The sequence below is a fragment of the Toxorhynchites rutilus genome, chromosome 3 (genome assembly GCF_029784135.1).
Source record: "Toxorhynchites rutilus septentrionalis strain SRP chromosome 3, ASM2978413v1, whole genome shotgun sequence".
Classification (NCBI taxonomy): domain Eukaryota; kingdom Metazoa; phylum Arthropoda; class Insecta; order Diptera; family Culicidae; genus Toxorhynchites; species Toxorhynchites rutilus.
This window is the reverse complement of record NC_073746.1, coordinates 181,427,483-181,453,081: the sequence shown is the minus strand read 5'-3', so window position 1 is coordinate 181,453,081 and position 25,599 is coordinate 181,427,483. Positions and strand designations below refer to the sequence as shown.

Below are 25,599 nucleotides of genomic sequence, written 5' to 3'. Positions count from 1 at the left end.
ACGGAAAAGTGGAGGCGCATGGCACCCCTTGCGATTGAGAGTAGCGAATTTGATTTGAGAACATATCTGGGTTCGTGGGTCACCGTAAGAGCTTCCACATATAAAGACAACAATTGTAGTCGGACAAAGAAACCATCTTCACTGATATGTTGTACAAGCAAGAGCAAACTTTTTTCTATTTCAATCTGTTTATTAGCCCATAAATTTACTTTATTTCCACAGAGTCAAATTGTACCTGAAGAATAAAACTCTGTTACAACTTAAACTCATCATACAACGATCGATACCAATAATTAAATGTTGGATTAGATAAAAAAATAATTCAGAAAGTCAGAGCTTCGATTCATTCATAATTTCTACGTTGTTCACCAACTAAGAAAAGTGCTCTTAGAATATTTAGTTACCTCGAGAGTTTGCACACTGTTCAACAAGTGTTTTGTTATTGCTCATGAATGGTGTGTGTATTGATACTACAAGTACAAGGTGCCTCGGCCTCTGAACTGTAGAACTCGTTTTGTACCGTTGTATCCATAGAAATGGAGGATAATACTAACCGTTTTCTCCTACTCGAGAAGACAAGAAATCTGAGTAAAAAGAGCTGTTGCATGGCTTGAATTTTCAATCGCCATATCGAACAGTTGAGCGTATTGATAGACGTCACTTCTAAACGGTTTTATTTAACTTTACCCGTTTATTTGAACGTGGGTAACTTTGTAACTTTGCCTGTAACGCTGTCCCACATTAATAAAATTTGACCCCCTTCCTGTTGACCGATTGATCTCAAATTTGGAACACATCTTTATCTCTGCAGTCATTATAAAACTGCGTATCCCATGATCTTGAAAATCCAAGATGGCGGCCGCTACAAAATTTGCGGATTACATATTTTCTCAAAACCCCATCAATATGGGTATCAAATGAAAGGGTTCGACTAGTAGAACAAAGTATGGCCAATTACTTTTTATGTAAATCCCGCATATAACAGTTCGGCTGAAAAGTATATAAGGTAACACAGTAAAACAATTTTTTTTGTTGCAAAATTCAATTTTATTATTCAACATAATTGCCTTCGAGGACTATACAACGATTATAGCGATTTTGCAACTTGATACCATTTTTATAGTACTCTTTCGGGTTTTCCTCGGAATAGGCCTCAGTTTCGGTAATCACTTCATCATCGGTCTTAAATTTCTTATCAGCGAGTATTCTCTTCAGGTCTGCGAACAGAAAACAGCCGCTGGCGGCCAGATCTGGAGAACACGGTGGATGCGGAAGCAATTCGAAGCCCAATTCATGAAATTCTGCCATCGTTTTTATTGATTTGTGATCTTGCCATTTTTTTTCACAATAACAAAAGTTGTTTTACTCTCAATGCTGTAAATCACGAACAAATCGACCGATTGTTGTCAAATTTTGACACGTATCCATTGAAGGATGGTGCTTTGTGATAGTCAAGAGGCACCATCTTTTCAGCCGAACTGTTAGATATCTAATGAAAAATCTTCTACTTTTTTATTGTTTGCTCTGAAATTTAGCAGTCATTATAATTATTTGCATTCCAAAATATCGAAAATTCAATTTGGCCACCGTTTCAAAATGGCTGACATGGAGAATACTCTACATTATGAATAACATAAATCCAAAAAGGTCACAGAAAATAGTACATCATGAAAACGTTCCAAAAAAATTAAGTATGAAAAAAAATTAAAAAATCATCTGTTATTATTATTACGTTTAATCACAATGAAACCGTTTAACTTAAAAAGATTTTTTTACTCATTTTATTTGGAACTTCGGTCGATCATGTTAAACTAGGAAAAGTCGCATGAAAGAAGGATTTTGATTTTCTAATCCATCTATATATATATATAGTTATTTCATGTCAAACCAATACAGTGGTTCTCAGATTTTCGTGAAAAGTGGTACATAATTTTGTTCTTCATCGTAATTGTAATTCGGTATTTAAGACCCGTATTTTTATTTATTTATTCATTTTTTTTTTCATTAGGGTGCCCATTTCCATTTTGAAGTGGTCCGAAAAATCAAATTTTCCCCTTTTTTCAAAAATTCATAACTTATGAACTGCTCGACAGATTTAGACAATCAACATATCAAATTGAAGCCATTTTTTTAAATCGTTTATTTTTACAGGCTCAGTTACATAAGTTTAAAGGAGCCAAACTCCTCACTGTATTGTTACAAGTATATATAAACATTTTTCCTTAACTCTAATGTTAGTGATGTAGAAACCGATTACTCGCGGTCTACTCGAGTTTAGAAGGGTGACATATTTTCTTCGGGAAAAGGAAAGGATATATGGATATGTTGACAATGTTCACACTCACATTCATCATACTCAATTCTTACGCCTATCTTATGTTTAATATGTACATTTCACCTTATTCTATTGTTAGTAAGAAGGCATTTGATTTCTCACGAAGGAAAAGGAAAAGGAGAATATAAGGATATAAGGACAATCAGACACGAAGATCGATAACTTTTAGGAAGACAAATATTTGGGACATGTAATCGAGGTCTAACCTAGCCAACACATCTCTCACCGGCACATTGGGCTGCCTTCCTCTAGCCCGAAGAGAGTTTTCTAAATTCGATCAACAAGATGGCTACAAGATACTCCTCGCACGACCAAACAACGTGTTCGATGTCGTGGTAACCTTGGCCACAAGCACAGATATTGCTATCGACAAGATTAAAACGAAAGAGTAGCGCGTCTAACGAACAGTGATTGGATATGAGTCGAGAGAAGATGCGAATAAAGTCCCAACCAAAATCCAGACGTTTGAACCATGGTTTGAGGCTAACCTTAGGGATAATCGAGTGAAGCCACCGGCCCAATTCAACTTCGTTCCACTTACGTTGCCAGTTAGCGATGGCATTTTTACGAACTAACGGATAGCTTCGACAGAGCTAAATTGAAGCCAATTGATCTAGTCTTTTTTGAAAAAATACTACACTTCCTAAAAAAAATGATTTCATTCCCGTAATTATTGATTGTATTTTTTTATAGTTTTCATGGTCTCGAGACCAAGGGCGCTATGAGTTTTAATATTTTTACTTGAAAGCACATAAAATATCCAAATATCAGAAAGGTGTTTTATTTCTCATTTTTGAGTTATCATTTTTCAAAGTTAACATGTTTTCAGTTTTTGTTCAATATTTCAATGTAATTAGACTACATCTATGCGACAAAAATCAAATTTTGACGCAAGCGCGGTATTTTTTTTTAAGAAGACCAACTCTTTGGCTTCAAATTGATCATCTGAATCGGTCCAGTAGTTCAAAAGTCATGAATCTATGAATTTTGAAAAAATGAAAAAAACCATTTTTCGGACCATCGGTTATTATAAATCATAACTCAAGAACAAAAAAAAATAACGCCTTTTTGATTTTTGAATATGTTTTGTAACAAATCCCCAGCCTTCAAAAAAAAACATATAAAAAATATTGCGCCTTTGGTCCCGAGACCATGTAAGCTATGAAAAACAAATACAATCAATAATTACGAAAACAAAATCCAAAATTCTTCGCATGTATAATATAATATTTTTTCAAAAAAGCTAAGCTAATTGACTTCAATTTCATATGTAGATCTTCGAAATCAGTATAGTATTTCAAAAGTTATGAGTTTTGATGAGTCATCTTCGGAAAAAAAGAGGAAATTGATTTCTCGGACCACCCTAGAACAGAAATTGCCACCCTATCAAAAACAATAAAAGCGGCTCTAATATTTTGCGATAAGACCTACAAAATGCTGGTTAGAGAATGAAATGCAGGAAATTATTTATGTTTTCATTAAAAATAACGACCAAATAAAAAAAAACATTGAGAGAAGTATTTTAAAAATTAAAATTGGTTTTTCTCAAACAATTTTCAAGTTGATGTTAGAAAAACTTCTTCTCTGTAAAAAGTGACCATCTTCCGATGTATGGGTGACTTGTTGAAAGTATTTAGGGCTATTCGTATACAGGGCGGACTCGATTATACACAGTCTCGGATTTATTTTCACTGTATATAATCGAATCCTGTATATAATCGAGTCAAAAATTTTTTTTTCTTTTAATCGTTTTTATGCATATATTTTTCGTTTTTTTGAAAATAAAAGAAAGATTTAATTTTTGATTCATCCCCTTCAAGTCATCGAGTCGAATTCATTCGGGAGGTGATAGAGGATCATATTTGATGAAAAAATCCTTCTACGCATATGTTCGAATTTCAACAATGACAGAGTTATAGAACTTTTTGTTTGTTTCGGACTCTGTTGCATCAAACTGGCGCTACATTGAAAATTACGCTACAGAAGACGATTCTGTTGCTTCCATTAGACAGATGACAAAATTTAGTATAGGATATAGTTGTGAAACATCTAAATTAGTGGATTTAAATAACATTTTGGAAGTGAAAAACTTTGAAGTTAGTAATTTTTAATGTGTTATTATGATTTTATGCTAAAAAATCATATTAAACATGATTGTTTCTATCAATTAAATTGAAGCTCTCTAATCGCTTTACAATTTGTTCCTTGACACCTAACTTTTACCTATCTTAATTTCGCTGCAATACCGATTTAAACAATTTCTGGTGAAAATTCAAGCAAAATCTTCCAAAATCACGATTTTTATCCCACTGTACATATAATAGCCACTTGAATTTCACCTTAACGTTGAAAGGTTACATTTTTCCTTGGAATAAGTCATATTTGAAATGCGAAAAAAAATATTTTTCCAAACTGTATATAATCGAGTCCAAAATTGTATATAATCGAATCACATATAACCGAGTCTGTATATAATCGAGTCCGATCTGTATATTTTTTGAGAATTTAAAAAAATATTTGAAGCTCGTTTTCAAAAACTCCAGATGATAAGAGAGAAAGCAACGAGATAACCGAATAATAAATCGATGATAACAGTCGTTCCCAAGTCCTTCTCACCGTCGGATGCCAACACAACACACCCATTCTTACATCACGTGTTAATTATAATGTTTCATTAGTGTGTAAAATATATGTGTTAAATGTTACGTGTTTTATGAAAAAAAAGTGGTGACTCCCAAATTTAGGATTAGTTGTGATTTTTTTAAAGAAAACATGAAAAAGTTGTTGTTAGAAAAACTTTTTTTCTGTAAAAGCGCCCATCCTTGTTGGAAATTGTAAGGGCTATTTATACATTTTCCTTTTTTGAGAATTTAAGAAAAAACGTTTTTGAGCAAAGAAAAATTTAATTTTTAAAATATTTTTTTTCGGCATATATTAAAAATAGTATTTTTATGCAAACCTGAACAATTTCATACATTTCATCTTTTGATCAGAATTTTGTGGATATTATAGTTTTTTAGTTATAATTTTTTGTAAAAAGTGAAGAAAAAAATGATACTTTTCAAAAAGTAGTCTAATTCTTTTTTTTAATATTTCAAGTATGCAAAGTTGCTTAAATGACCAATATCTTTACACCCACAACGTTTCACCGCAATCTGAGATGTTGCTGCCAATTGCGATTCGAGTTGGCATGGAATACGTCTATATATTCTAACTATATAGTTACATAAATATAAATTATTCGCCAAATATGTTGGTAAGTGCAAAACTGGAGAAAGGAATCGTCCGATTTGGGTTGTCTATATTTTATTATATTTTCTTCATAACACATGTGTTCCGTGTAACGGTGAAGTATGCTATGTGCAATCGAATCAACAATCTTGAACGAGACTTGTGTCTGAAAATAATTTTATATTATAATGACGAGTTTATTTATTTATGTATAGTCAACAGGTAAAATATTCACCCCAATGGCGACAAGTTTTACTCGCTCTATACAACTTAATTTAAGACACTACGGAAACTACATTTGTTTTTATAACGAGAAACATTGAAGTCGAACATATCGTAGCATCTCTTGAAGATTCGGCACATCCTCCGCATGGGTTCGTTGAATCCATAGTTGGTTCGTGAGGGACGGTTATACAAGAAAGTATGTGAGCGTAAATTCCGGCGGCGGGTGTTTATATGTAGATATAAACGGGTGTTAACAGCGAAGTGCAGTCAATGTTCCCCTGGATCAGATCACCAATGAAGCTTGCCATCGCAATGTTGCGTCTTGCCTCCAATAGTTCCAGATGTATGAGCGTACAACGGCTTTCGTAACTTGGTAAATTAGCGGTGTCATTCTACGGAAAATGCCTCAGAGCGAATCGTACAAACTTCCGTTGAATAGCTTCGATGCGATTCGTCTCGTTTTGGTAGTATGGACACCACACTACAGCCGAGTATTCCAGAATAGGTCGCACCAATGAGCAATACAAGGCTTTCAAGCAATATACATTTTTGAATGATTTGGCGAAACGAAATATGAAAAAGAGTTGAGAAGAAGCTTTTGACACCACGTAAGCGACATGATCCTTGAATGTGAGCTTAGAATCGATGAGTATTTCCAGATCCTTGACAGTTAATTCCCGTTTCAAGCTAGTACCTGATAGAATATAATTATAATGAATAAATGTACGTTGTCTGCCGAATGATAAAGGGTGTGTCACATCAAATTGCATCACGGAAAAAAACGCTGTAGAAATTTAATTTTTAGGAATTATATCTTCAGCTTTCGCTTATAATCAGATAAGAGTGTATAGATCACGTTGGCCATGCTTCACTGTCTGGAAAAATGGAAAAATGTCGTCGAACGAAAAAGAGCGTCGTGAATTAATCCTGCGCACTCATTTCGAAAATCCGGAGTTGTCACATCGGGACATCGGTAAGATGCTGGGAATCGTCCAATCCACGGTCAGCAGAGTACTAAAACGATACTTCGAGAACCTAATCATCGACCGGAAGGTGAAGAACGGCAAAAATGGATGCTTCGTCAGTGAAAAAGATCACAAGCGCATAGTTGAGCAGTTTAGACGTGATCCGAGAAGTTCGGTCAGCTGCCGGGCCTGTTGTTCTTCTCCGCAGAGGACAAATTCAGCGTTCCGGAGGAGATTCGCAAGCAGAAACTATCCAAGTTTGCCAAAAAGTACATGGTGTGGCAAGCGATCTGCTCTTGCGGAAAGCGGAGCGCCCCCTTCGTGATGACCGGCACGGTAAACGGGCAGGTTTACCTTAAGGAGTGCCTACAGAAGCGCTTACTACCACTATTGAAGCAGCACGAGGGCCCGACCATCTTCTGGCCGGATCTCGCTTCGTGTCACTATTCAAAGGACGTGTTGGAGTGGTACGAAGCCAACGGGGTCACCTTCGTGCCAAAGGAAATGAACCCGCCCAACGCGCCGGAGCTTCGCCCAATAGAGAAATATTGGGCGATTATGAAGCAGGCCCTCCGGAAGAACCCAAAAGTTGTCAAATCGGAGGCGGACTTCAAGAGAAAATGGATTTCTGTTCAAAAAAAACTACAACCTGACGTTGTACAGAACCTTATGGACGGGGTAAAGAGGAAGGTGCGAGCATACGGGCTTGGGCTCGAAGTATGAATAAAAAGAAAATGCCAAATGTTGTTTAATAATTTTTATTTTACTGTCTAAAATTTTCAAAAGGATCGGTCTACTGGGTGAATTTCTACAGCGTTTTTTCCGTGATGCAATTTGATGTGACACACCCTTTATTATGGAACATTTCGAAATATTGAGTACCATGCGGTTCAGTTGGCACCACTCGGCGAAAGCTTCCGATTGATCTTGCAGGAATATAGCATCACTTGCGTTCCGTATCACTGAATACAGTTTTAGATCATCAGCGTAAGACAACTTAAGACATTTTAGAACACTGTTGACATCGTTCATATATAGTAGAAACAGAAACGGCCCTAGATGGCTGCCTTGAGGAACTCCGGATGTCACAGGAAAGGGAGAAGAGACAAAGTCTCCAATTTTTACAGACATGCTTGGACCAGTCAGTTAGATGATAGACAGGCTAGCAAATTGTTATGAACACCAAATCGATCGTATTTAGCCAAAGGAATATCGTGATTAATTTTACCAAACGCAGCGAAGATATCCGTATAGATGGCATCTACTTCATGGCCATGTTGATCCTCTGAAATGCAGTGAGCGAAGTTTTGAGCCAGTTTTTCGAGAATAATCAGCTCGAATAGCTTGGAGGTAGCACTTAGTGAAGCTATTCCTTGATAATTAGATACATTCGTTTTGCTACCCTTTTTGTGAATCGGGAAAACGGAAGATTCCTTCCAGCAGGCAGGGAATTCACCAGATATCAGAGAGCAATTGAAAACGCTGACTAGAGGCGTTGCCAGCGCAGGCAAGCAGCGTTTGAGGACCAAGCGATTAAACCCATGAACGTTCACTAAGTAAGAACACGTTATTGTTTGAAAGTATCCATAGCAAAAAATCCATTCTGGGTGGGACGAAGATTGCCGGGTCAGCTAGTGTTAAATAAAAATCGTGTACCAAGGAATCCTACAACAACAGAATTGAGTGAATAGAGTCAGAACAGAGGACTAACTACAGAATGAAACCCTAACATAAACTTCTTTCATATTTTTCCCTCTCTCGCCATAAATTAGTGACTGGCATGACAAATTGGAGTTTCCGCTAATGAGCATATTCCATACATGCTGCTGATTGGATAATGAAACCATCGCCAACTCATTAGCGGTCTTTACCCGAGTGGTCACATTTAGTAAGTGACACTTTGGCGTGTCGAATAGTTCGCAAGAAAAACGCGATGCAGTGGTCATCAACTTGCATCGCGTACAACATGCTTCCCTCCTTTCGGCCTGGTTGAAAACAAGAAAGAAATAAATCATTGGACAGACCGCTCATGTCGATGTCACAAATCTTCACACACATATTCTGCCGATAACATTTCTACAATCCGAGATTACTGTTCGGATTCCGAGAAAAACATTCGAGATGAATTGATTTATTTGTATTCGGTCAATCCTTGCCAATGAATTGGTTCGTGCTCTGACGAAAATTAGCTCCGATTTCGCTTCATTTGCTCCACTTTTTTCAGCTTCTTTCTCGGCCATAGTCACGCACGATCTAAACAAACATCTCACTGCGGCAACAGAAATCATATCATTTACCCCTCTGCTATGACAATGCGAATTTACCAGAGAAGACAAATCTTGTCCTTTGCTGATGAAATCCAATCGAATTGAAAGCTACTAATGAATGCAGAGAGCGAGAAAGAAAAAAAAACCCTAATAACCGTCACAGTTTATCTATTAAAGTTTCCATTTACAAACAAGATGCGGCAATCAAACGGTTTTTTTTGCCCATTTCTGAAATGAGAAGCATCATCTTCCCGGGGCATAATTGCTGTCAAATAGCAGAAAATGAGGAACATTCTCAGCATTTTCCCACTCAGACGTGATTTGGGAGGAAGGAACAAAAAAAAAACACGACCATAACAATGTTTACGACTAACGAGGTCGTTGCGCTGCCTGCCACCGCTTATATAAGTGTATCATGGATGAAGAGTGTATAAAGAGAGAGATGAAAAAAAAGATGAGAAATCATTATAAATTATAAACACATGTCTACACTGCCGTTGGGAGGGAGATGCCCGAGAAGATGCGCGCACTTCGGATCATTTCAACCCGGTCTGGTTCCAGCTGCTTCCAGCCAGCAGCGGGGTGGGAAAACGTCGTCAAAAATAATGCTGCTCGAGAGCGCTTGGTAGCAATTGGTGGCCCAATAGAAGACGGATGGTGTTTGATGCAATCAGAGTAAAATTGATGTTTTTAATTGCCCGGCAAAGCGAAATGATTATTAAATGTTAGATACATCTTTCGGACGGGTTAATCGCCATCCTAACTCATTTTCTATCTAGTAATTAATTCATTGGTTTGTTTTGATACGCCTCTTCCAACGTGTCGTCTAAGAGGAACACAAAAAATTGTGGCATTTTCCTTTTTCCAAATACACTATAAAAATCTTGTTATACAAGAATCTGTTGCTTAGGTTCTCCGTAAACTTCAATTGCATTTGTATTGATTTTTTTTCAAATTGTGCCAATCAACTGATTATTGAACCCTGTTGTTGAAAAAAAAGTAAAGTTTGATGAGTGTCATGTTTGATTTGTGCACCCTTGGCCGAGTGGTTAGCGTCATAACTAACATGCCGGGTGTTCGGGTTCGATTCCCGTTCTGGTCGGGGGAATTTTTCGTCACAGAAATTTCCTCCGACTTGCACTGTGATCACGCGTATTCTAGAACTTGCCACTCAGAATGCATTCAAGGCGTGTTATTTGGCATAGAAATCTCAACTAAGTACTAATAAAAATGACGCAAGTAATACTACGTTGAGACGGCGAAGTTCCTCTAGGAACGTTAGTGCCATTGAAGAAGAAAGAAGAAGATGAGTGTCACAAACAAAAAACTTTCTTCCCGACCCTGTGTTCCCTGAAGGGGAGGCCTTCTATCGTTTTAATGAGTATGCATTTGATCTATTATTAGCTAGATGTGATAGACCATTGTGCTCAAAAAACAAGGTTAATTGTTTTTCAGTTTATTATTATTTATCTAAAAACAATCCCAACAATTTTCAAAGCAGAGATCAGCCTTTCTACGCTAACTTGAGTTAGTGGGATGGCAGTAATCGTTCGTGCAACATCCACGATGAGCTCAGGAAACGCGGAAATCACTTCATGAACTGCCATCTTGCACGACCGGTTCTTTTTTTCAATTTCTGACAAATAAGCTAGGATGTCACTTCAAAAAATATTCAACTGAAGGTTTTCCTTCTTATTCTATTTTCCAAGGTGACGTCGTTTAGCTTTTTTTGTTATTCAGGTAAGCATCGAAATCTTTGCTCTTTGAAGAAGATGAAGTTAGGTTGAACGGTTGAAACAGGAACTTTTCCAGATCGATCGCTTTGTTGCACTGATTCTCGGTTAGGGAAGGATTCTCGTTATCCAGATCATTGATGAAATTTCTAAGTTCAATCAGTCGCTGAATCGTGAGATACGTACTCCTTCTCGAGTGGTCTAATCTAAAATTGCATATTTTGCTGCTCTTCTTTTAAGAATTGCGCCCGTTTTCGGGGTTCTAGCTGCTCTAGTAACTCAATTTACCAATCAAGGTAGTACCAGAACGATCATTCAATCCGTCACGAATCTTCAAATGGAGTGCGTGAACGGTGCAATGCATCTGGAAGATCTGGAGCATGTCGACAACTTCATCTATTAAATTATTTCAACAAATTCGTTACTACATGATGGTGGCTCTTTATCCACTTGGGCCTCATTAAATAAATAAAGGAAAAAAAAAATCGTTACTTAACGGATTTGCGCAAGTTCACTTTTTTAATGTTTGATTCTACCAATCACCATGCAACTGATGCTTTGGCTTTGAAGATATATTCAAAGTTTTCTTGCCGTTCAAAGACATGAAAGCTGATTGTGAAAAAAATATCAGCGGGATGCTGTCTTACACAACCATATCCACAATGTTCTTCTTGGCTACTGAAGTCATGTTAAGCGCTATCTTGTTGCTTATAAAGAAAGTAGAGAGCTTTGGTTGACCAACACACAAGCAAACGGTTCGGACGAGAATAGGAAATTAATAGAATCATGAAATGAAATTTTGTTGATTCAGCTAAATATTTTGATTTGATTGGACCAATCAATTGGAAATCGGAGTCGGAGTCAGAAAAATTTGACAATGAAATTCCTTCCGACTCCGTAACTCACCACCACTATGCTTGACTCTAGGCCGCAAACACTCTTTTTTTTAATTTTCACCGGTTCGTCGCCATTTTCTTGTGATACTTCTTCTTCTTCTTCTTCAATGGCACTAACGTTCCTAGAGGAACTTCGCCGTCTCAACGTAGTATTACTTGCGTCATTTTTATTAGTACTTAGTTGAGATTTCTATGCCAAATAACACGCCTTGAATGCATTCTGAGTGGCAAGCTCTAGAATACGCGTGATCACAGTGCAAGTCGGAGGAAATTTCTTTGACGAAAAATTCCCCCGACCAGAACGGGAATCGAAGCCGAACACCCGGCATGTTAGTTATGACGCTAACCACTCGGCCAAGGGAGCACTTCTTGTGATACTACCAAACCAAATAGCATTACTTTCATTTCGTTTGACCAAATCAAATCACCTTATTCATAAAACCTGATCCATAAAATGTGGTCCTGGGCTTCTTAAGTGCTGATCTGCCCTTAAGACCTGAGGACGATTTCGTATGTGATGTCAGTTGAATGGAAAACTCGCTTTCAATCTGATTTGCAACTTTTGGAACTGATAGTCTCCAATCCAGCAACGCCTTCTTAACGATAGCTCTGTGAATTCGGCCAGTTGTCTTTGTAAGACGCCCCGATCGTCTAGCTTTTTGTACATCTGAACAATCCTAGCGACCTATCATTGTTAAGCTGGACAATATTGGCAATATCACGGTAGCTTTTGCCAGTTTTGTGGTGTTTAATACTTAAATTTCGGATGCTGATCGAAGTTTGTGCTTCTTCGGGCATTTTGCAACAAATGACATTCAATTTTGAACGCGAAACTGAAATTTTAAGCACGAAAACTTCAAGAGCACTAAATGACAGCTGAACACAATGTTTACATTCGAGAAAGATGCAGAATACACATTAGAATTCTGTAAACACACTTAAATCGTAGTATCCGTTTAGGGGTGCATAAGCTTTTTTGTGTAGTTTTCACCCTTTTTTCATGATTCATCACATAAAACTCAAGAAAAGATATAAGCGCCGTATTTCAAATGGCAATGTAATAAATAAAAATAAATTGATAAATCATGGAGGAACACTAGGGTGCCAATGAATATATGGGGAAAAATCGAACCTAAAATTTCAAAAAGTTACCACATCGAAAAAATACCCTATGCAAAATATTAGCTCATTCGTACTTCATTTACTGGTGTCGCAGACATCAACAAGCCCCAGAATGCCGATTTTTGACAAAAAAAAAATTTCGAGATGACACTAGATCTCGACGTTTTATGCATTTTCAAGACATTTGGCATCAAAAATTTTTTTTCGAAGACTCCGATTTCTATTACTCCCCTCTTGAGTGATTTTTCGATCTTCAAAAAACTCAAACTTTGACCGTTTTACGCCACTCTCCCTTAAATCCGATTGAGCCGATATTTTGCATAGTGTGTTTTTTTTGAGGTGGTGAATATTTCTTATGGGGTAACTTTTTGAAATTCGAGATGACCATTTTCATTGGTACCCTAAGGAACACTCATCAAATTAACTTTTATCTTCTTTTTTATTGATCCTTTTTATGTTCTCTTCTAGCACAAAAGTTTTAAAAAATAGTAATAATTTAGAGCAAAAGTTTCATCCAGGTAATTGATGTGTTGTTATATTAAATTTGTTTAGTTTTAATGAATAGAACGTATATAAATAAATCAGGTTCTTCTTCACTGCAATTTTTCTACTTTTTTCATTTTTATTCATTTTTTGTAATAACAATTCTCGTATCTCGTCTCTCTTCTCTCTCTTCTCTCTTCTCTCTTCTCTCTCTTCTCTCTCTTCTCTCTCTCCTCTCTCCTCTCTCCTCTCTCCTCTCTCCTCTCTCCTCTCTCCTCTCTCCTCTCTCCTCTCTCCTCTCTCCTCTCTCCTCTCTCCTCTCTCCTCTCTCCTCTCTCCTCTCTCCTCTCTCCGCTCATTCATCTCATTCCACTCTTCGTTAAACGTTCAACAATCGGAGAGGAAGAATAGATATATCATGATGTTCAATTGCATTTACAATATAAGGGAGGTGGGGGTAATATGGACGTGTTAAGAAGAACTCCATTTATATCGTTGGAAACTTATGCTTTACAAAACTTAAATGCAGTTTTTTTTTCAATTCAATATACTGCTTTTCGAATTAATCGGCCAAATGTTTTACAAACAAGTATGGTCCAATGTTTTTTACTGAAATTAAAACAGACCGAAAAGTAAAATGCGAAATGTTGATTTGCATGATACAGGTCGGACTCGATTATATACAATTTTGGACTCGATTACATACAGTTTGGAATAAAATATTTTTTTTGTATTTCGAATATGACTTATTTCAAGAAGAAATGTAACCTTCCAACGTCAAGGTGTAATTTACAGCTGGGTAAAAATCGTGATTTTTGAAGATTTTGCTTGAATTTTTACCAGGAATTGTTTATATCGATATTGCAGCCGAATTAAGAAAGAAAGAAGTTGGGAGTCAAAGAACAAATTGTAGAGCGGTTAAAAAGCTTTAATTTAATTGATAGAAACAATCTAGTTTAACATAAATTTTTAGGATAAAATTAATAATAACACATCAAAAATTATTAACTTCTAAGTTTTTCACTTCCAAAATGATACTGAAATCCGCTAATTTAGATGTTCCACTACTAAAACCTGTACTAAACTTTCTCATCTTTCAAATGAAAGCAACAGAATCGTCTTACGTAGCGTACTTTTTAATGTAGAGCCAGTTTGAGGCAACAGAGTCCGAAGCAAAAAAAAGTTCTATAACTATGTCATTGTTGAAATTCGAACATATGCGTAGGAGGATTTTTTTCATCAAATATGAAACTCTATCACCTCCTGAGAGAATCTGGATAAATTGATTTTTGACGTAGGACTACGTCTAACCGGAAGATATAGGGGGTGAAATGGAAATCTAGGCACTGAACAAGTAGGAAAAAATGCATGATTTGGAACGCTTATAACTCGAGCATTTCTCAATAGATCTCAAAGGTTTTTGCATCAATTGATAGGAAATATATCTACGCATCTATCATAACGAATAACATTTCATTTTTGTTGAGATAAATAATTGAATAATTGTGAAATATCAAGCATTGTCAAAATGCACTATGTGCCCATTTTTTATTGATCCATTTTGTGCTCCTCAAATCGTACCGACCAAAACGGGTAACCAGAGCAGCAGCGAAATAGAATGAAACACGATTGGAAAGGAAAAAGAAAAAAATGAACGAAACATTGGTCGCAGTCTCACACATGCGTAATTCTCGAGCCAGCCAGTCAGCTTAAAAATCCCCACTGCGCTGCCGTAACGATCAGCCATTCTTTGTGTGGACACCGACTGGACAACATCGTTGCTGGACGGGCTGGACGGCGAGGGATCGAGTGCCTTTTTCAAGGCAAGAGGGCGGAGGTGGTAGAGCTGGAGTAGAATAGAGTAGAGTTTTCAAAGGGCCTTTCTCAAGGCTAGAGACGAATGAACTGCAAAAGTTTAAAGTCTCTATAATACAATACCTTCCTTCCTTCCTTCCGTAACGATCATTCTCATTCAAACCGTACACCACATCGGTTCGCATCACAACACATCAACAAACCAACCCAAGCAGCCATGTCTGGACATGGTAAAGGAGGAAAAGTGAAGGGAAAGGCAAAATCCCGCTCGAACCGTGTTGATATGGAGTTCCCCGCAAGGGTAGCCAGGCCGAGCGCGTTAGTACCAGTGCACCAGTCCACCTAGCCGGCGTTATATAGTTTCGGCCGCCGAAGTGATCGAGTTAGCTGGCAAAGCTGCTCGCGACGATAAGAAAACCCGCATTCGGAACAGAACACATTCGGTTCGGTGGACATCAAGACAACAGGCAGTTGAAGCGAGTGGCGAGTGGCAAACGCAATCGCAAAACGGCATCAGGTAGCAGAAGAAAAAAGTTTGTTCTTCATACACACTGCTTTGGTGGCAAATCCAGAACAAGGCGGCATCGAGGGCGTTCGAAATGGTTTTTTTCAAAACCACGAGTACTAAGTTTTCTAAATTGGAACCATTCCATAAAACAAGGCGCTTTTCAGGGCCATTAAACCTTCCAAAAAAGAGTTTAGGAAATACAGTTCAATGCTTTCTAAAACATTATCCAAAATAATAATAAAACACAAATTGATTTTTTCATAATTTGTTTGCCAGGATCTGATAAGTATGTGAATTTGGCAGTTGTTCTGAGCTTATTGATAGTTGGGGACTTTCAAGATTATTCAATTTTCACCAATTCTTAAATTGTTTCCAGATTGAAAGTACAGTAATTTACAATTAGTTCGACATTTAGCTAATTGGACGGACATGTAATGCGACTTATTTAGTTGGACATTTTTGTAAACATAGAGATCCAAATTATGACCCCACATTGAAAGTCGACACTGTACCACTGTCATCGCAAATGTTCAATTACAGGTTAAAATCGCCTCCAATGCGACACTGAGTGGCGCTTCGGCACGTCGCATTGAATGTAATTTACTGTACAACATGTCACAAAGCTGGATGGGAAGAAATTTTACAACTGTGAAAGCTGTGGCGAGTGACAAATGCAATCGCTAAACAGAAAGGTTTAGCCGAACAGTATGGGGATATCGAGTGATAACAAAACAATAAACTATTTAGATTGAAGATAATTTTGTGATCCTGAAAAGGACCCTTTTTAGCCTGCATGTGAATCCAACGAGCGAACAAATCGTAATGAATGTATTTTTTTGCCATCGCTCCCTTTTAACGCTCATTCGTTCGTCTCGTTTGACTCGCCCCTCTGGCTGAGTCTGCCGATTTGTCTCTATCCTGTGAGTGTGTACCGCTAGAGTATAAAACACGCGGACCCTAAAAAAATATCTTATTTTCTTTCAAACCGTAAACCCGTGTGGTTGTACGGCATCGGCATCGTGGACGTAACAAAGGAGGACAAGTTAAGGAAAAGGCAAAGTCTCACTCGAACCGTGCAGGTCTCCAGTTCCCTGTTGTCCGCATTCACTGATTGCTCCGCAAGGGTAACTAGGCCGAACGGATTGGTGCCGGAGCACCAGTATACCTAACAGCGATTATAGAGTTTCGGCCGTCGGAGTGCTCGAGTTGGCTTGCAAAGCTGCTCACGACAATCAGAAAACCCGCATCAAGAACAGAGCAGCTTCGGTTCGGCGCTCATCAAGGCAACAATTAGTTTCAGTGAGTGGCAAAGTGTTTCTCCGGCACGTCGCATAACATGTCACAAGCTGGATGGGAAGAAATTTTCCAACTGTGAAAGCTGTGGCGAGTGGCAAACGCAATAGCTAAACAGGAAGGTTTAACCGAACAAAATGGGAATATCGAGTGATAACAAAAACACAACACCAAAGGTTCTTTTCAGAACCATCAACATGGTCATAAATAGTAAACAGTAAACTAATCCATTTTTCAGGTAGATAGGTAGGTATTCACGTAGTAGAAGAAAATAAAATAATGTATTTAAAATATATATTTAACAAAAGGTGTCCCCTTTGTATAGTCCTACGTCACCCGTCTTTTTTTTCATGTGAGAAAGATTTTTTCTGACTTCAAGAAGATGAATCAAAATCAAATTCCTCTTTCATATTCAGAAAATGAAAAATACATGCAAGAAAAACCAAGAATTTTTTTTTTGACTCGATTATATACAGTGAAAAGAAATCAAAAACTGTATATTATCGAGTCCGCGTTGTAATACAAAATATTAGCTCATTCGGACATCATTTACTATTGTCGCAGATCTCGAAATATAAGTTTTCTGAAAATCGAAAAATCGCCCAGGGGGGAAGTAAAGAAATGTAAACAAATGTATTAGAATTGCGTGAAACGTCGAGATTTACTGCATTGCAAATACATGCAAGCTGGGAGCACTTCTGTTCCTACATGAATATATGCAGACAGAAAGAAATGTGTTTTACTACGGACTTCTAAACCAAGGAGCCCGGGGAAATTGGTAAGCTGCGGGTACTTTTGTACTTGCTTGTATTTGTTGAGACCAGAATGTGTTTCCCCAACACGGACTACAAAACCTGAGAGCCTGAGAAAATCGCCATTACAGATACTAGAGGCAAATGAACTTTAATCATCTTGAACTTTGACCGCCTTTGATACTTTTATTGGGAAACGTCATTAGGCTTGCATGTCAAACTCCCATGTCTCGTCACCATTTATAATGCATTTTATCAATCGAAATTATTTCGTTGTGACATATTATGACACCTGTAAGGTAAAGGGCTCATCAAATAATCAATCCCGGATTACTTTCGATATATTTTATGGTTACATTCATTACATTTCCGATGATGCCAGCGCAAGCCGAAAGAGTTTTCTGTGCCGAAAAAGATCTCCCTACCTGAATAGATGCGAAGTTTGCTCCAAGATATGTACGATTAGTACTGATTCCGCTAACGATCATGACAGTTATTGACTATAATCTGTTGTACAACCATGATATATCAAATTCAATTTAGCAAAATGCTAATTTGATATGTTCACTCTCAACTCAAAGCGGCAATGACTGCTTTCGAATAAACCTAAATTCAGACACAATAATACAATTGATGTTATTCACAAGGACTTGCTGTCATGTATTATACCCGTCGTATGAGACACTCCATGAATATCTGAAGATATATTTATACAATCAACTGTTTCCTTTCATTGCCAGATGGGGATCTTCAGATGTATGTGTTGCTGCACGCTTAGTGATTCAGAGATTCACTCTAGGTGATGAGCAGCGAAAATAAAAAAATGGTACGGACAAAGCAAAATATGAGCCATAGCCATGGAGCGAAAAATGTAAAGAATACTTGACGTCAGTCGAAGAATTTTTCTGACACCATACGGTGTTTATATTACATCGTTATTAATTTTTTTTGCGCTCGTCTCCTTCTGACGACGGAAAGTCGGCTGCTCGTGAGCTATGGATACACAGAGTGGCTGGAGCTGTACATCAGCAGTCATTCATATAAATGAAACATTAAACTCCATCCCATCCCCGTCCCACCTCGACCGAGACTATCGCAACCGGGGGTGGGTATGCCAGGCCATGAATCATACGCGGGAAGCGGCAACGACGCGGCGAGCTTCTGTGGGTCCCGTCCGAAAAGGTTATGAATTGCACATCACAGCTCTATCTATCTCACTAACCATCCATCCATCCATCCATCGGAACATCGTCACACAAAACCACGTTCCTCGGTCCCCGTGTCTTCCAGAGCGCCTATCCAGGTCTGGTTGACACTCACCCACGATTCATGGAATTCATCCTCCCCGGGTACCATCGAGATTATTTATCAAAATGGTTGATAATTTATTTAAAATTGCATTAAACAAATTGCTCCTGCACGTTTGACACGTTCGCTTGCCAGTTGTGTTGGTCCAACGATAGGCAAAACATATTTTTTGTGTCCGTCGGCCGGAGTCTCAATTGGATTTATATCGATCACGCGCAGCAGCGTAATCTGTATCCGATCGATGATTGCGTGTTTGCTATTTTCAACTTTATTGACAACAAACATTCGTCGGTGAACTTGATTTTTTTCCCGGTGTGATATAAATTAAATAATTTAAGGTTGGTTGGATTTGAGGTTGAATTTAAGCTTGGATTGGGTTGTTTTTTTCGAGGTTCTACTTGTTTGATACTGTTACAACAGCTGTTCTGTTCAAAAGAATTTCTATTGCTAGTCTGATTTTGTTCCTCCTATCGGCACTTAGTCTGCGAACCACGTGGCCTCCGCCAACGACGTATTTCACCGGATACAATCAAATTGTCATTGCGTGCCAACCACGGAATGCGATTTGATTTCACATTTTATTTGCCCGTTTCCCGTCGAACCATTCAAAACGTGCCGACCGTATCGCGTTGCAAGTCGCCATTACGTAAAAAACGACTCCCGAAATATAGTCCTTGCTCTCTTATGGCCACACTGGCGAAGCTTGAAGTTCAGGGAAAATGATAATCGATTCGGCGATAGCGCTGCCAACTAGCGAAGGCCGCGAAAAAATATTCTTTATCCCCGCTCTCCGGCTGCATCGGTTGCGGTGGGCCGCCTACGGGGGGACTCCCAATTGATGTGCGACTGCCGCAAATAGGCACCGGAATGGGGGTTATCAGACATTCGAATGTTTATTTTCACTCCATAATAACGAGCCGACCAGTCTGGGTATAATCAGACCGCCGGATCAGACTGGGATTGGCCACACTGTCATTTTCGCAGAATAGAACCGCTTGGTGGCACCACACACAGTAGGGAACCCGACCCTCCATTCGTCTCCCCCTTTGTCGCAAATACGTGCCCAGCTTTGGAAACAGGCTCTGAGTGCGATGAGGCATTATTTCCGTCCGGCCAATCTACGTGCGGATAAATGATGATTTCTGTGTTTCAGTAACTGAAATTATGCTTTTAAAATAACAATTTATTGTTTTACATGTAATTAGCCCTGATAACGCAAACCATCCGGGAGGGGGGTTGCGATGTGCAACCGAAAAGGACATCAGCGCAAATCGACGAAGGGAACATTGTCTGTGTTTACGTCTGTTTGGACAAGTGTTTCTGTTCGGGTCGATATTTTTGTTTGGAAAGCCATTAGGCGGTAAAAGCTAAAAGTTGAAACTAAGCGGAGAGTGTGTGTAAAGCATTAGATCGCGAGTATAGCTTTCTTCGTAGAGTGTGACAATAGTTGTGTATCAATAATTGAAATTTAACTTTACACTTTACACAATAAAATTTAATGACCGTCAAAATTCAGCCTTTTATTCGATCGTCACCCAACCTACAGGGTATTGGATGAAATGAGTAAAATTAGTTTAACCATCGTATTTTATCCAATATCTCATCTGATTCAGAAGGTACGTACTTTAGCCTTTACATCACTCATGAGATATTGGTTATGTCTTTCGGAAACATATTGGGGGTACAAATATAAACACGGAAGCGAAATTTCGAGCACTCATTGCTCAGTAAATGCTTGTTGGATTTATGAGATATTTGCAACAAACAATCTGGGCGCTCCCTAAAAAATCATTCCAGCGAAGAAAATTATATACTTTGTGGAACTATATATCGAACAACTGGAAAATGTCAAGAATAGCCTAAACGAAAATCTCGCGTTCTGATTGGTCGATTGACAATCATTGATTTCTGCACCAATTGGAACGTGTTGTCGAATTGAAATTTGTGTTGACGCATTTAGCTTCGTGTTTCGTTGGTTTGAAGCGAAAATGGCAATGAAGAAACTCTCCATCCACTCTCCATATATATTTTTCATTAATTTATTCATGCAGAATGCAGAAGTTATCTAGAAAGGGCAGTTTCCAGCATATCTCGTTCTACTTCACCATCTTTTATTGCGATATGCATCAGTCAAACAGGATATACCATCCTTCTGCCAACATCACTCGATTGTACCTCTAGTGGAGTGAACAAACAATACCCAACAATCAAACTAAACGGTTCTTCATGGTCACCAAAATTGTTAACAAAAAGTTTCTTAATGGAATTTTTCAAACATCCACCATCAATAGTCTAACGTAGTCCTACATCAACTATACGGTCCCGTCTCGGACATAATCCTCATGTAATCTTTTTTTCAAATTTATTCATGCTATCTATATTTTTCTCAACTGTTCTGACTACCTTAGGATATTTACGAGAATTCTGTTTTATAATGCCTCCCTGTTTTGAAGTCGGACTACGTCTTACATTAAGGGTGCCAAATCAGAAAACAGGTCACGTTTATATGAAATAAAGTTAACGTTAATAACTATTTTTCCTGCGAACGGATTTTTTTTTGATATGCTATACATTACAATCTCATAGTCTGTATATGGTTTAAATTGCTGAAAATTGGAAGCATTCCTATTTCCCTATACATTTGTTCTGTCTATTTGTGTGCTTTCCCGAACAGAGCTGTCAATAACGGGCAACTTATGCAGCCGCTAGAATAGAAACAACGAAGGGGGATAGCGAAAAGAGAATACCTAGAACTTGTTCATTTCCTGTACATGTGAATAGCACACCTTCGATACCTTTAGTTGCCATTCGTATTTGCACTCGTATTTGCATCGGCTCTGTTCTGATGCAACAAGCTCCTAGCTTTGTTAATGGTTCTGACTGCGAATCGAGAAACGATTTTTATTAAACGACCATTCTCGCGATATTTCATTTTTGTCAACAAATTTAAAAAAAAGGCGTAGTCCTACGTCCTAAGCAATTGTGTCTCGGATACAATCCCTCGAATTTTTTCAATCAGCTGCAGCTCCATTAAGTCCAAAATCAAACATTTTCGGACAACGATTACTAATGTGTTGAAGCTGTTTGATTACCATATGCCTATGCTTGGTCTATAACGTTTTGGATATGTCGGAATCGACCAACACAGCGGGAACAAAGTTACGCGATTAATAGAACAAATATATTTAAGTAAGCTCAGTGCAAACAATAGTTCCAACACCAAAAAAACATTCCTGAATGTTAATATCCTAAGACAAAACGTTTCGGCTTATGAGATTTAGAGCGGTAATTTGGTAATTTGTCTGTAGGGATATGGAACTGAAATTGAGAAAAGTTCGGTGAAAAATAAGTTGACAAAAAGTGCCCACTTCCATAATTATGTTTTTTTTTCCAAAATATATATTTTTATCAAGGCTCATATGGCGTTAGCCTGATGGGGCCGGGAGTTCAATATTTCGACAATGTTTGCCTTATAACTATGTTAGTAATATTTAACCGATTACTCGCGGTCGGCTCAAGGTTAGTATTACAAGTGTTCTCGTAATTGGGATGTTGCTGTCTCCAATGCTCTGTACGTGTGCCCGACACGGGATACTTCCTATTGGGATGCAGCTGACCATTAATCAGCAACGCCCCCTAATATGTACCCCATATCTAGCGTGGTGCGTCTTCTCGACTCGAGGAATCCAGGATAGAATGGTCACTAGCCGGCGCAATCATCAGCTCGTGTAGAGTTGTCATGAGCGGTACAACCTTTGGCTCTTGTTGAATCATCAGTGGACTGCACAACCTTTGGCCCGTGTATCTGTAAAGAGTGTGTGTATGTATTGCCGCGACTAAGTAAAAGTTTATAGATCGGATAGGAGGGATATGAAACAGGGACACAACGAAGGAAACCTCATTAAACGTTGACATCGGCGTTTCTGAGGAACAGGTATAGATGAAGCAGAAGATCAGGATCACGGCTACCTAAGATATCCCGGACGGGAATATCCGATTGTCTGCCTTGTGCTCTCAGTGCTCTAGAGAACTGAGAGTGAGCAGCATGAAACCGAATACACGACCAGACAACATGCTCGATGTCGTGGTAGCCATCGCCACAATCACAAAGATTGTTTGCTGCGAGCCCAATGCGATAGAGATGTGCGTTTAGGTTGTAGTGATTGGACATGAGCCGAGATATCACGCGAATGAAATCACGACCTGCATTCAATCCCTTAAACCAAGCACTCGTCGAAACCTTAGGGATAATCGTGTGTAACCAACGACCGAACTCATCTTCACTCCACATGCGCTGCCAACTAACGAGTGTGTCCTGACGAGGAATGTGAAAAAATTCATTATAGGCAATTTGCCTTTCAAAAAGTGTACGTTCTGAATCAGCTTATCGTCGAGGGATTATTATGGTTATTCATTTATTTATTTATTTATTTATTTTTTGGTAATTTGTATGACTTCCTCTCGGCATCAATAACTTTTGCTGGGCATTCTGCAAACTCCTCACGAGGTCTTCCAGATGCTGCAAATCAAGAGATCCCCAGGCTTTCTGAAAGGATTGAAACAAGAGTTTTTTTTTTCTCGCAGGACTACGTCTATCTTTGGGAGAAACAGAACCGGAAACATGCATAGTTTTTTGAAATCGTTTCAAATTCAAGGAATCGTTTTGATATGAGCGGATATCAGTCATTTGAAATAATTTGTTCATTTGTTATTTTGTTCAATCTCAAGACGTTCCATTGGTCGATAGTCCAATAAGCCTTTTTCAAGGCTAGAGGCGAATAATTTCAATTGAAATATATTGTGTTATTTCCATTTGTTCGAAATTTTGTAAAGATAAGATAATGAATTAGTTGACTAAAAAAAACTCTTTACGAAATTGTTGTGGTTCTGAAAAGAACGTTTAGTATTGTTGGATTCAATATATGTTGAATAATGGTTTTATGTTATTTCCACGCAATTCTTTATTTGCTCAATTTCTTCCCACTTTGACTTCTTCTTCTCCTTTTTTTTGGTTTGCCTCATTGAGACTTTGTACTCAAACGTTCATTCAACGTGGGTGTTTCGGTGATGATGATGTCCTTAATTACGGAGACTTTGAACTTTTTTCAGTTATTCTCCTGTAGCAATTTGGACGCTCTCGCCGCCTAACAATGGTTGCTTGCTGGATGACTGTGGAATCGTGAATGATGTTTTGGAGAGTGAGTGAGTGTTCGATCATAGAGACTTTGGCAGTTCTTGCGTCTCTAGCCTTGAAAAAGGCCAATTAAGAAAACTTATTCTTAACTCACGCTCTTGAAAAAAGCCATTTTGGGTGCCCTCGTCGCCAGCCCCATCTGGTTGCTAGTTGTATGGTTTCCGAAATCATAATGATGATGACGGTGATGATGATTTCGTCAAGCTTCTCGATTTTGTAGAAAACGAAAACTTATTCTGATCTGCATGGTCTAAATGAACATTGCAGTTCATTCGCCTCTAGATATTTTGGCGTATGCAGATATTATGCTACCAAAATTATATCTATGATTGGAAATGCATAACGTGGCCATTATCTATCACATATTTTATTATAGAGCATATAAGAGAACCTTGAACTGAGGTTTATTCAACAAGATGAATAAAAAATGCGGAAAAGGGTACGAACAATCAGCTTTTTTATTTTATAGTCATTCAACAGTTTTGTATTTATATAATTTTCTTTATTGTTATAGATGTATAGAAATATTTTCAATCGATTTATGAAAACATTAACATGTACTATTGAGTACTCGCTGTACTTCGACACTAAACCACTGAACTTATTGAATATATAAGTATTTTCTCAGTATCTCTTAGCTAAATTACATCTCCAACGCTCCCAAAAACAACATCAAAGGAATGTTCTACAAATTATAATAATCAGCACCTTTTGCAGAATGGCAACAGAAAATCCGTACCGCATCGAAGCCATTTTTTTGACGTAGAACTACGTCTTTCATTAAGGGTGCCAAGTCCCATAACAGGTAACAGGTAACGTCATAACGTTTTTATGAAATAAAGTTAAAGTTAATAATTATTTTTGCCGCGAACGGGTTTAGGCGATTTATATACCAAACGAATCGGAAATTCCTTAAGATTTGTTTTTATGCTCCATGTTACAATCCCCTAATGTGTAAACGGTTTAAATTGATTTCCATTTCCCCATATATTTGTTCTACTCATTTGTGAGATTCCCTATCCATGCCGTCAATAACGAGCAACTTATCGGCGATCAATGAAAAGGAACGATTTAAAGTCACCGTGAACAAAGAAAAGAAGAAGATGAAGGACGGAGGGGGATATTTGCCTGGAACATAAATATTGGATCTCGCTGAGGCAAACTTTTAGTATCGTTCTAGATACGAAGCAATGAACATCGCTTGTTCTTCCTTGTTTTGCGTTATTACATGTCTTCGTTTCGGATTGAGCTGTAAGCGTGACCAAATGACTTACTCGCTTATCTCTTTGGCATTGCAATTTTTACATCAAACTGACGCCATTTCATAAGGTTCTGAACTACACAATTGTGTGGGGAATCATCAAGCTAGGCTATCATCGGCTCACCTAGAAAACAATAGCTCTGGAATTAGGTGTGTGATTTGGTTTCGCATGACAGTAGCAAAACTGTCTCCACCAAGGATGATAGCAAAG

At 38.1% G+C, this 25,599-nt stretch overlaps 1 protein-coding gene across 4 annotated transcripts in view; it reads left to right on the top strand.

Annotated features, from left to right (window-relative positions):
- Positions 1 to 25,599, top strand: part of LOC129775535 (discoidin domain-containing receptor 2) — a 631,586-nt gene that overhangs the window by 390,624 nt on the left and 215,363 nt on the right. The gene's annotated exons all lie outside the window — the stretch shown is intronic.